Genomic DNA, 13,128 nt, shown 5'->3' on the forward strand with positions numbered 1-13,128 from the left:
AAAAATATGTTACTTACATTAACATCTAATAATATATCTAGAAACAAATTTTACAAAAAAAGATGTGTAAGATTCTTTCAGGGAGAAAATGATAAAACGTCACTGAAGTATATTAAGGTAGAACTAAATTGGATAAATATACCATGTTTAAGTTTTGGAAGACTCAATAGTAAAGATGTCCATTCTCCCCAAATTTATCTGTAGAATCAATACAATCTCAATGAAAAATTCCCAATGGGATTTTTTGGATTTGAGTTCTTAATTTTAGTTTATCGGTTGGTTGCTTGGTTTAATGTACCAAGCTGATTTTAAAAGGTAATTGGATGACAAAGGACTAACAGTAGGCAGCGTTCCTGAAAGAGAAAAAGTAGGGGATCATAGTAGCCATTAATGTGATTGCCAAGTATTCTTGATTTTCTTTCTAGGCAAGGTTGTACTTTCCTGATCCCTTGTAATTTGGTATTACCATGTGCTTTTGACAAAGGAATAGGAGCAGAAGTGGTTACCTCTGAGTGGCAATTTTAAGACCCAGTGCATGATTTTGCCATCCTCTCTCTTCCTCATCATAGCAAAAGACAGTGTTGCAGAGAGTGCCTGCTCCAGGAATCCCCCTCCAGAGTGATGACCAGGCACAACCCAGCTTCTGGTCTACCCGTAATGAACATGAAGCATGAACAAGAAAGACACTGATATTATAGTATCACTGATAATCTGTGGGACTTTGTTACCACAGCTTACTCTGACTGATTTATTTTTATCTTACGTTGCCAGATATCAAGACTTCTTATCAGGCTGTAGTATTTAAGATGGCATGGCATTAGCACAAGGGTAGATAAACAGACCAATGAAACAGAATAGAGTCCAGATCCAGAATCACACATTCATGAAGACTCGATTTATGGCCAGGTTGGTACAGAAGATCAGCAAAAAAGAAAACATAGACTTCTCAATAAATAGTAGAACAATTGTCTCTAAGTGAACAATTGTCTCTAAGTAAACAAATTCGACTCTCACGTCATATCTCCTATGTAGCGTCCTGTTGAGAATAGATTGAAAACAAGTGATTGAATCGCTTGACTAATTTAAGGGCACAGTCCCCTGAAACACATCTGAAAGCACCGAGAACAGTGCACAGTACATAGTAGCTTCACAATAAATGTCCTCTGATTGGGGAATGTCAGCTCCTTTAATGTTGTGGCAAGTCCATTTCTCAGTTTCCATTCCTCAGTCCTTCTCTTCTTTGAGGTAATGATAGGAACAGGATAAACATTCCTAACATGCAGCCCTATCAAGAGAGAGCTAAACTGAATACCAGCAGGAAAGTCCTGGCATTCGCTCAAGCAAGGGAATAAGCTTAATCAGGAAACATGGGAAGCTGCCAAAGAGGGAGGTCTTCACAGTTGTGCTTTAGGTGGTCCCATTTGTATTCCATCTTCACAAAAGGAGACAGAAGCCATAAATGGAGACTTGGACTGCAAGTAACCCACATGGTTGTCAGTTCCTACTACAGTGGCCATGCAGAGACACAAGAAGATAGATCTTCTGACTGAGTAATGTTGGTCATGCGGTTTACAAGGTGATGTCTTCCACCTCGATCCAAAATCCAGTCAGTCTCAGGTTCATGCTGGATTAAGAAATACAGCACATCCTAATTCTTTAACCAAGCTCTGTGAGGCAGAATTACAGGAGCATTTAGTCTAGGGCTAATTTTGCCTAACTACTAGGGCTAAACCCTCTGAATGCTCTGTTGATACCCCATAAATTATGAGATTTTCCTCTCTGATGGGCAGAACAAACTATTTCTGTCCTTGTTGGAGCTCCTAGTGCTATTTCTTCTATCCCTTTCAGTTGGCTCTTCCCAGCCTCTGAGAGTTCCCTCCAACACATGCACCGATCGGTGCTCAGCTGGGGAGGGGTGGGGGACCCTCCGCAGGTCTCTGGCATCTCATTCTGTGAGGCTCTCCCCTCTCTGAGACTGTGTCCCATGAACTCTCGCTGCCTTGGCCTCCCCGGACATTCAGAATCCTCCCTCAACCCATGGTGATTCCCGGGCTCTGCTTGGGTTTCCCTTTCCTCAACAGTGACTGGAAGCTTTCTCAAGGTAAGCTAGTGCCATCGTAGGACTCACTTCGATTATTTTCCGTCTCTTGGGCACCATGGTCCTTCATCTCCTGACATTCAGTGTTTTAAAAACTCTTGTTTCATATATTTATTTGAGTTTTTAATTATTTCATACCTAAAACCAAAGCTGATCCCTGTTACTCTTACTTGGGCAGAAATAAGTGTCAAGTCACTATTTTTTGTCCAATGTATACACCCATATACTTTTTACATTTTGAATCATTCTTTTCTCACTACTTGATTCCAGTTTGGGAATGTAGATTCTCAAGGATTTCACGAACTGTACAAAGACTGAGCTAAAATTCATGGCATCCATGAATTACCAGAGTCCAAAGATACTCTATGGCTTAGCTGGTAATCATTTTTAGTTTCAAGGATTATTTTCTAGAAAGAATATGTCCTATAGAGATGTGTATATATATATATATTTATATGTAATGTCATATGTTTTACATAAATTTTAAATGATGTATAAATATATATAAATAAATACCTATATAATCATTTATGTAAACTCATAGGCTGCTGGTTGCTCCCTAAAATAGAGCAACACTTTATGTCCTATTGGACCAATTTCTTCCATTCCCTTCAAGATCAGCAGAGAGGGACTTCTCAGTAGCAACACAGCTACGCTCATGGTCTACCTCCCTTTGACTTGGAGCTGCTGTGCTTTCGGCTTGTCACCCTGAGCAGCATCTTTAGATCACCCTCACAGATGGCAGAGCTCAGATATATGTCCCGTGTTGTATTCTCCACTCATTGCCACCACCATCCTCCCCGCTCACTCCAGAATTTTAAAGTTCAGAGCCACTTTGAAAGAGAAAAACCATCACAAAGTGATATTCTAGCCTCTAGTTCCCACCAGCTGGCGAGACTCCACCTCCCCCCCCCACCAACTGCCTTCTGTGTCACTGTACCCACCCAGCCCCTCCAGGAAACGGGGCCCTTTGTTCCCCCTCCACTTTCTGCATGGCGTGTGGGCTTGTACCTTCCTCGCCTATATCTTAGAACTGTCTCTGAGGAAGTGATTTTATTCCATCTCTTTGCCTTTCCCCATAAAGTTGTCCCTGAAAAATATTAGGGACAATAGTAATAAAAAATATTATTATTTCCCTGAAAAAATAATAATTGCATACGGCCAGATGAAGGCATGTCCTCCCAGGGCCCTCTACTGCTGCCTTACTGGAGGAGAATGGAGGGACTGGGTTGCGGGACAGTGTGAATGTGTGAGGCTGGGGAGTGTGTTGGTTGGTGGGATAATCAGTGGCACTGATAGCATAGGAGCTACGGAGAACCACATGGGGTAAATAGAGGGGGGAGGAAGAATTATGAAGAAAGAGAGGGGTCTGTAGAGTTTTTTCTCATGATAACTCTGCTCGCACATCATAATTGCTTAGGTCTCCCAGGCAGCCGTGGAGCCTGGCACGTGCCCTTGAATCACTACAGGTAGAGGCACTTTCAAGTACAATTCTCTTATTTTCCATCAATTGTCAAAGGCACTGTTCCTCTGCTAAGAAACCGTGTCTCATTTGAGTGGTGGCCTATAATGTGCACGCAGCCGCTTTCCAATTTGCCTTTAGGGTCAAGCTGATTCGTCTGGCTGAGTAGACTTAAGTGCAAATCGAGAAGAGAAACCCATTTACATATTGTACAATGTGGAAAAGGTGAATTCTGTAACAGAAAAGGGAGGGAATTAGAGGGAAAGGAGGTCAATTGCTGATTTTTCCCTTGACATTGTTAAGATGTGGTTTTGAGGGTTCTGGTGTGTCTGAATGATTTGGAGTTGAAGTTCCCAGAGTGTTCCAATTTCCTCACAATAATTACGCTAATGACACCAAGAGTGTTTTGAAAGTCTTCATGCACTGCATACATTTCATTGCCACGCAGTCCTATTTGCTCAGTGTGCTCCCCTCATAATAATTTGAGATGCTTCCCACTTACCTTGAGTAAATATCAAACAGATCTTGATATCTATATCTGTCTCATGAAATATACATCCTCTCTAACTGTGCCCAAATGATTAATTTACTGCTATGTGATGATTAGCGTAAAAATCTCAGCACGACACGAGATAGAAATGTTATCAGCTAATTGCCATTTGAAGTGAAGAATGTTTTTGCATAGAAATTAATGATGCATGCTGACTTCTCAATTCTCTGTTAAACCAGAAAACCCAAGACTGTTTTTGAAGCAGAAAGGAATTACCTTTGAAGTTTGTTTTTTTTTTCTTTCCTCTCCCTTAGATGATCCACAGTTCAGCAAAGGAATGGTGGAAAGCAACGGTTAGCGGAGTTTTGTATGCAAAACTCAGCTTTCACCAAATCAGGTCTTCCAACCAATCAATTACACAATTTCAGGCAAAGACCTTTTCCCTGGACGTTAGAGCCTCTCTGTGGCCCTGAAACTTGACAGAGAAACACTCATATATGTGCAGCATATCCTAAGCTTGCTCAAGTCCTTTGCAGAATCTGAGTTCTTATTATCATTGGTGGTCATTCCAGTTCTGCTCAAGCAGCCGTACAACTATCTATGAGTTTGATGATACCTCAGAAAGCCTTGTTTTATTTTCCAGATTTAAAGAACAATTAGTTGTGCCTTAGATCTTGATGATAAAGGCACACCCTAATCCAATTAGTTCTCTTAATTCTAAGTACCTGCCAGTCTATCCCAGAGATTGTAATGGACCATGAATTCTCCCCAAGCTCTGCCTTGCCATCCAAATCATCATCCCCATTATCTAATACCCAGCCTGGGCCAGTTATGCTGCTGAGAACTTTATATGCATTTTCTCATTTAATCCTCACCCAACACAGTGAGGTCCGTCCTATTTTAATCCCCATTTTAGAGATGAGAAAACACGGATATACACCTCATACGTTACTTTTCCAAGATCACGGAGCTGATAAAATGTGGCTGAAATCTAAAACATTCAGTCCCGAACATCCCACTCAGACAAACATAAATCCTCTGGATAATGACCCCTCTAGCCTTCACTGTGTGGACAGATCCAGTCTAACTGGTTCATTTTCATTTCAAGGAATAGAAAGTGGGGCTTGAACAGTGCCATTCTTCGGCTCAAGAAAGAGGGGCTTTGTGCTTTTAGAAGACCCCACATATCACAAACACACACCAACAACAAATCTATTGAAGGTTATATGGGCTTCTGTCACCAGCTGTCTGGCACTCAGGGCAGGCACAGCAAGACTCGTGAGTGTAAGCATCACTTTCAGGCGAATGCCATGTTGGCTCCAAAGAAACGCTGCCCTTGGGTCCTGCCTTTGAGAGACAACTGTATCCGGATGTTGTGAACATAGACACTGCCTCAGAACATGAAGAAGATCTGAGGGATAAAAGTACTCAAGAAGAAAAGACAAATTCATTAACTTGTCAAATCTTTCCTCTCAGAAAGCAAGAAGGCAATAGTTATTGCATAATTAGGTACTGTTTCCCAGAAGTGTGGAGCGTCCATTTTCTTGATTCTCATCCCGTTCCACTTTGTGGTTCTGAACACACTCATGAATAAGCATGGTACTCGCAACAGTTGTACATGGTGGCATATTGCATTATTTAATATTTTCAATATTATTGAATATCTAATATCCGTAACTTAAATTGGCAACTAGATGGACATTTCATGCTAGAATTGCAAATAGTTTTATATTTGTAAAATTAATAATATCCAACAAACATTTTTAAATCTAAGTAGAAAATGTTCACTTTAGAGAGTGGCATGGACATATATACGCTACCAAATGTAAAATTGATAGCTAGTGGGAAGCAGCTGCATAGCACAGGGAGATCAGCTCGGTGCTTTGTGACCACCTAGAGGGGTGGGATAGGGAGGGTGGGAGGGAAACGCCAAAGGGAGGGGATATGGGGATATATGTATATGTATAGCTGATTCACTTTGTTATAAAGCAGAAACTAACACACCATTGTAAAACAGTTATACTCCAATAAAGATGTTAAGAGAAAATGTTCACTTTAAATATTTTTATTTTAACATGTGATATTTATTCATTATAATTTATATTTCTCTTTTTTTAACATTTATTATTTTTAATTGTGGTAAAATATACAGAACGTGAAATCCATCATCTTAATCATTTTGAAATGTACAATTCAGTGGCATTAAGTACATCCACATTTTTTTGCACCCATCACCACCATCCATCTTCAGAACTCTTCATCTTGTAAAACTAAAACTCTGTACAAGTTAACCAATAACACCCCATTACTCTCTGCCTCCAGCCCCTGGCAACCACCTTTCTACTTTCTCTCTCTGAATCTGACTACTCTAGGTACCCTATATAAGTGAAATCATACAGTATTTGTCCTGTGACTGGCATTTCACTTGTCCTCAAGTTTCATCCATGTAGTAGGATGTGTCCGAATTGCCTTCCTTTTTAAGGCTGAATAATGTTTCATTGTATCTTATACCGCATTGTGTTTATCCATTCATCCATCGATGTTGATCTATTCTTGGTGGATCAACCAGGAGAGAATAATGTGAATAACGCTGTTATGAATAATGTGAATAATGCTGTTATGAACATGGGTGTACAAATATCTCTTCCAGATCCTGCTTAAATTCAGAAGTGGAACTGCTGGATCATATGGTAGTTCTGTTTTTCATTTTCTGAGGGAACACTATACTGTTTTCTACGGTGGCTACACCATTTTACACTCCCAGCAAGAGTGCATAAGAGTTCTGATTTCTCCACATCCTTACCAACACTTGTTATTTTCCTTTTTCTCCCTGTAATTTTTTTTGGGGGTGTGTTGTTTTTTGTGGCCATCCTAATGGGTGTGAGGTGGTACCTTGTGGTTTTGACTTGCATTTCCCTAATGATTAGTGATGTTGAGCATTTTTTCATGTATTTATTGGTCAGTTGTATATCTTCTTTGGGAAAATGTGTACTCAAGTAGACATTTTTTCCCCATTTTTTAATCAGGTTGTTTTTTGTTACTGAGTTGTAGGAGTTCTTGATGTATTCTGGATATTAGCCCCTTATCAGAGACGTGATTTGCAAATATTTTCTCTCATTCCATGGGTTACCATTTCACTCTGCTGATTGCATCCTTTGATGCAGAGAATTTTTAAATTTGGGGGTAGTCCTGTCTATTTTCACTTTTGTTGCCCGTTCCTTTGGTGTTTTTTCCAGGAAACCACTGCCAAATCCCATGTCATGAAGCTTTTCCCCTCCTTTTTTTTCAGAGAGTTTTATAGTTTTAACACTTACATTTAGGCCTTTGATCAATTTTGAGTTAATTTTTATATATGGTATAAGGTAAGCGTCCAACTTCATTCTTTCTCTTCAGTGTGGATATCCAGTTTTTTCAACAACATTTATTGAAAAGGACTGTCTTTTCCCCCTTTGAATGGTCTTGGCACACTTCTCAAAAATAATTTGACCATATAAAATGAAGTGTTCATTTCTAAGTTTTGTATTCTATTCCATTGATCTATATGTCTGTCTCTATTATAGTACCACACTGTTTTGATTTACTGTAACTTTATAATAAGTTTTAAAATAAGTAAGTATAAGACTTCCAACTTTGTTCTTTTTAAAGATTGTTTTGACTATTTGGGGTCCTTTGAGATTCCATATTTAAAATTCATTAAATATGAATTTTAGGATGAATTTTCTATTTCTGCAGAAAAACACTATTGGGATTTTGATAAGAATTGCACTGAATCTGTTGATCATTTTGAGTAGTACTGCCATCTTAACAGTATCCACAAATGAGGGCTGCTGACTTAGCTTGGGCTAATATAACTAAATACCATAGACTGGGTGACTTAAACAACAGACATTTATTTCTCACAGTTCCGGATTTTGGGAAGTCCAGGATCAAGGTGCCATCAGATTCCGTTCTTGGTGAAGGCCCTCTTCCTGGCTGGTATACAGCCACCTTCACAATGCACACTCACATGGTCTTTCCTTGGTGTGTGCTCATGGAGAGATCTCAAGTCTCTTCCTCTTTTTATAAGGGCACCAATCTCATCATGAGAGCCTCACCCTCATGTCCTAACCTAACCCTAATTACTCCCCAAAGGCCTCACCTCCAAATACCATCCACTGGAGATTAAGGCTTCAAAAGATGGATTTGGGAGGAACACAAACATTCAGTCCATAGCAAATGTCTTTTTCTATTTGTGACTTCAATTTCTTTCAGCAGCAATTTGTTGTTTTCAGTGTACAAGTTTTTATCTCCTTGGTCAAGCTTATTCTTAAGTATTTCATTCTTTTTGATGCTATTGTAAATGGAACTGTTTTCTTAATTCCCTTTTCAAATGGTTCATCGTTAGTGTATAGAAATGCAGCTGATTTTTATATGTTGATTTTGTAACCTACAACTTCACTGAATTCATTTATTAGTTCTAACAGTTTATGGAATCTTTAGAGTTTTTTTTACATATAAGATCATGTCATCTGTCAACAGAGATAATTTTACTTCTTCCTTTCCGATTTAAATGCCTTTTATTTCTTTTTCTTGGCTAGTTGCCCTGGCTTCAGTAGTTAACTTTGAACATTGTAGAAGAATAATAACTTTTTTGAAAACATATACAAAATGTTTTTAATTGTTTACATTCACTTTAATTTATGTCTTTATTAAATATATTCAAATTTTCTAGATTTTGAATACAAATTCATTTTATTTTTTAGTCCTTTAGAACATTATTTTCAGTGGAGTACAAATTAAGTGAAAACCTGGATTATAAGAACACAATTCATGGGCTTCCCTGGTAGCACAGTGGTTGAGAATCTGCCTGCCAATGCAGGGGACACAGGTTCGAGCCCTGGTCTGGGATGCTCCCACATGCCGCGGAGCAACTAGGCCCGTGAGCCACAACTACTGAGCCTGTGCGTCTGGAGCTTGTGCTCCACAACAAGAGAGGCCGCAACAGTGAGAGGCCCATGCACCGCGATGAAGAGTGGCCCCCGCTCGCCACAACTAGAGAAAGCCCTCGCACAGAAACGAAGACCCAACACAGCCAAAAATAAATAAATAAAATAATTAATTAATTAATTTAAAAAAAGAGTAGCTCCTGCTGGCCACAACTAGAGGAAGCCTGCACGTATCAACGAAGACCCAACGCAGCCAAAAATAAAATATAAATAAATAAATTTAAAAAAAGAACACGATTCATGATTTTGCTGAATTGAAGACAAGAAAAATAAAGTTTATGGAATACATATATAATGATTTGCAAATTATGTATGCCTGATCCAATAACAGAACACCCAAGCATGGACAATAATAATTAAATTCAACCATCTCTGATATTTTTCTGACTTTTAGTCATTATGTATGTATAGTTTTCAAAACAGGATGCTAGAAAACATTTAGTTTAACAGTTTGTTAATTTTCATTTATACTGTTTAAATATTTAGGCATATCTAAAAGTTTCTCACAATCAAGAAGCCCAAGAATAGCCAGCCCAGGCTGGTCTGCTGCTCTACGCGCTCTTTGCCCAGAGCCTCGCAAATGTTTGATAGGGGCAGACTTGAGTTTGAAAGTGAGAATACAGTAGACTTCTCATCTACGGAAATTACTCTAATGTGATAACCCCATCCCCCTCCTGATAACACCGCAGCCAGGATGATATTAGACCTTACAACTCTGATTATGCACTCCCCTGCTTGGAACCCTTTGGTAACTTCTCTTTGCACTTGGGGTAACGTTCGCAATATGGAAGCCCTGCACGTTCTAGCCCTGTCTTCCTTCCCCATCTCTGTGTATGTACTGCTCTTCCTCTCTTCACTCTGGCCACACTGACTTTTATTCTAGTACGTCCAACATATCCCCTCCTGCCCCAAGACCTCTGCACGTGCGCTTCCTTCTCCCTGTGATGTTCTCCTCACCCCTTTCCGGTCTAGTTAACTCCTGCCTGTCCACTGGACTCATCTCTAAGATCCCTTCTTCCAAGAAGCCTCCTTTGAATCTTTGGACTAGATAGATCCCAATAATATCAAAAATAAAAATTATTTTGATGGTCGTGTATAAAATTGACTGTTTGCTCTCCAATAGGCAGAGAGGTAAGCATGTCACATGTATGGACTCCTTTTATTCTTCCAAAAGCCCTCCCCTCCATGTTTACAAATAGAGAAGTCAAGGCTTAGACAAGTTAAGTCACTTGACCACAGTCACATTATTAATAAGAGGTGAGGCAAGATCTTAATCAAGACTGTCCAGCCCCAGAGCTTATATATTTAATCTCAGTACCACAGTGGTTTTCTCTGTAAGGGCCCTCATTCATGATTTGTTCACTCATTCCACATGTTTATAAAGTTTCTGCCAGGTGCCAAGCGCTGTGAGGCACTGCGGGTAGAGTGGTGAGCAGCAAGACAGATAAGATTCCTGGGCTCAAGGAACTTTATTCTAGTTGAGGAGTGCGGCCATAAAAAATAAAAGTAAAGAAATAAACAAAGGATCATTCCTATGGAGGAACCAAATAGGTTCTGTGTTAGAGAGTGAGGATAGCCTGCTACCAAAAGGATGGGCTCAGGTGGTCTCTCTAAAGAAGGGACATTTGAGCTGAGTCCTGAAGGATGATGGGGCAGAGCTAGCTACCTGTCCTTCAAAATCCATTCTACCTTTTTTCATGGTAACAGGCCCCCTAAATCTTAGCTAGATTATATCCTGCAACCCACCTCATAACTAGAGGTAGCCACGTGATTAAATTCTGGCTAATGGGTTATAACCAGAAGTAGCATGAGAAACTTCCAGGAAGTCTCCTTAAGGGGAGCTGGGGGGATGGGCATGCCCTTCTCCTCCATCCTCTTTCCTGTTGGAAGGTTGAAGGAGCAGCAGCAGACTTGGACCATGAAGTGAACTTGGGGATAGAAGCACACTAAGCAGAGAAGCAAACAGGAGGGACTATGGGTCCCTGAGACTATGGAGTACGCTATCAGCCCTGGACTGACTCCCTCAGATAGACTTTATTGACGTTGTACTTCCTACTGAAGGGTGACTAAACTTCTTTATGATTCTGAAGATTTAATACTGCTACTTGGGAAGTATAGACTATGCACTTCATGCAAAACCTTTTAACCACAGTAGTGATGGACTAAACATCCTCAGGAAGTCATTACAGAACCCTTCGGCTGCCTCTGACTCCCAGTCACAGGAAATGGCTGGTTTGCCTTTCTCTCTGGCTTTCCTTTGGAAGGCGTTCGGAGGCGTTTGGCATGCCGGAAGGGCCACCCACTCTATCAGATGGCACCTGTCAAACCAACAAAGATATAAACCGCCACAATGCAGATCTCTGAGAAATGCCTGCATGGCATATTAGCGGTTTCACAAACACATTTAGAAGCTCAGATAAAGCTTTTGATGTTCCTGATCTTTGCACTTCCAAATGGTGGCTGAACAAACAGAAATCAGTCTTCTTTGAAAGCCTTCAAAGCAGTGAAATTGCCTAAATCAGTGTGTTGATTATTCTCTGACTTCCAAAAGTCAAGGAAGGTTTTCTGTTTGTTTCTCCTTCCTGAAACACTGTCACATCTCTCCTCGGTACTTTTGTTCTAGGAGATTTAAATCCATCAATTATCTGTTTGAAGATTCATAGATACAGAGAACAAATAGGTGGTTGCCAAAAGAGAGGGAAGCGGTGGGGGGGTGGGGTGAAATAGGTTAAGGGGATTTAGAAGTACAAACCTCCAGTTATATAATAGATAGGTCACAGGGATGTAATATACAGCATACGAGTGTGGTCAGTAATATTGTAACAACTTTGTATGGGGACAGATTTACTAGACTTATCACGGTGATCACTTCATAATGTATGCAAATGTCAAATCATTATGCAGTACACCTGAAACTAACATAATACTGTACAACAAATATATTTCAAATAAAAAAATAGTATTTGAGATAAAAAATAATAAATCCATCAATTATCTGTTTGATATACAAGTTTGAATTCCCAATACAGCCTTGACCATCTTTTCCAAAAACTGAAACATTTTTTCAAAAACAGTTGTATAAACATTCTACTGGGAAATGGTAAATAGAAATTTACCAGAATGGGGGTAAATGCGTAAGGGCAGGAACTGATTCTTTTATCAACGTATTTAAAGCTGATGAAGTCACAAATGTGTCATTACCCCAGAAAATTCTGTGTAGAATCCAGATTTTACAAAATTCTGTGTGCTAAGGTTGTTACGCCACCATTTGTGTGAACTGGGACTTGGTGATGGCAGCAAGAGGGATATATGATTTTGTACTTGTTTTTCAAGAATTTTTAACTCAGTAATCAGCATGTAAGGATGATTCTCACTGTAAGGATGACAGCATGGAAGTGACCACTTGTGGAGATGAGCTAAGAGGCTGAGCCTTGGAGTCTTCAATGTCATTATGACCCTCGTTATCAGGATTCTATAGGTTACCGACAGAAATACAGTTAAACTAACTTCAGCATAAAAGGTGGGGAGGGATATTAGATGGAATGGAAAAATACTGAGCTGAGCTCAAGGTCTCAGTATAGTGAGGCTCCAGGAATTGAACCGGAGACTGACTCCTGCTCAGCAATGCTTCCCACCCTTTTCCACCTGCCAGTATTAGATAAAATGATGGTATTTCTATGGCCCATGGGGATAAAATAATGAGGATGCTCCACACAACGGAAAGTGACCTACTCCTTGGCATACTGATCAGCTACCCATACAGCCCTTTTTCTAGTCTCCCAATTCCCAAGTTCTTGGGAAGCAATTATGGCCAACATTTATTGAGTCCTGTAGGGCAGGCACTGTTCTAAGCACTGTACATGCCTTTCATTCACTCATTAAATCTTCACACAATCCTGTAAGTTGGGTATTATATTTTCCCACTTCACAGACAAGAAAACCCAGGACTTAGAGGCTAAGCCACGTACCCAAGGTCACGTGGAAGTCGGTGGAGACAGGGTTTGAATCTACTTTGGCTCGAGTTTGCCCTTAACCCTCAGGTATAGCACCTCTCTTGGGCACTAAATCCATCTATAAAAGGAAGTGAAATGAT

Source organism: Lagenorhynchus albirostris, chromosome 17 (assembly GCF_949774975.1).
Source record: "Lagenorhynchus albirostris chromosome 17, mLagAlb1.1, whole genome shotgun sequence".
Classification (NCBI taxonomy): Eukaryota; Metazoa; Chordata; class Mammalia; order Artiodactyla; family Delphinidae; genus Lagenorhynchus; species Lagenorhynchus albirostris.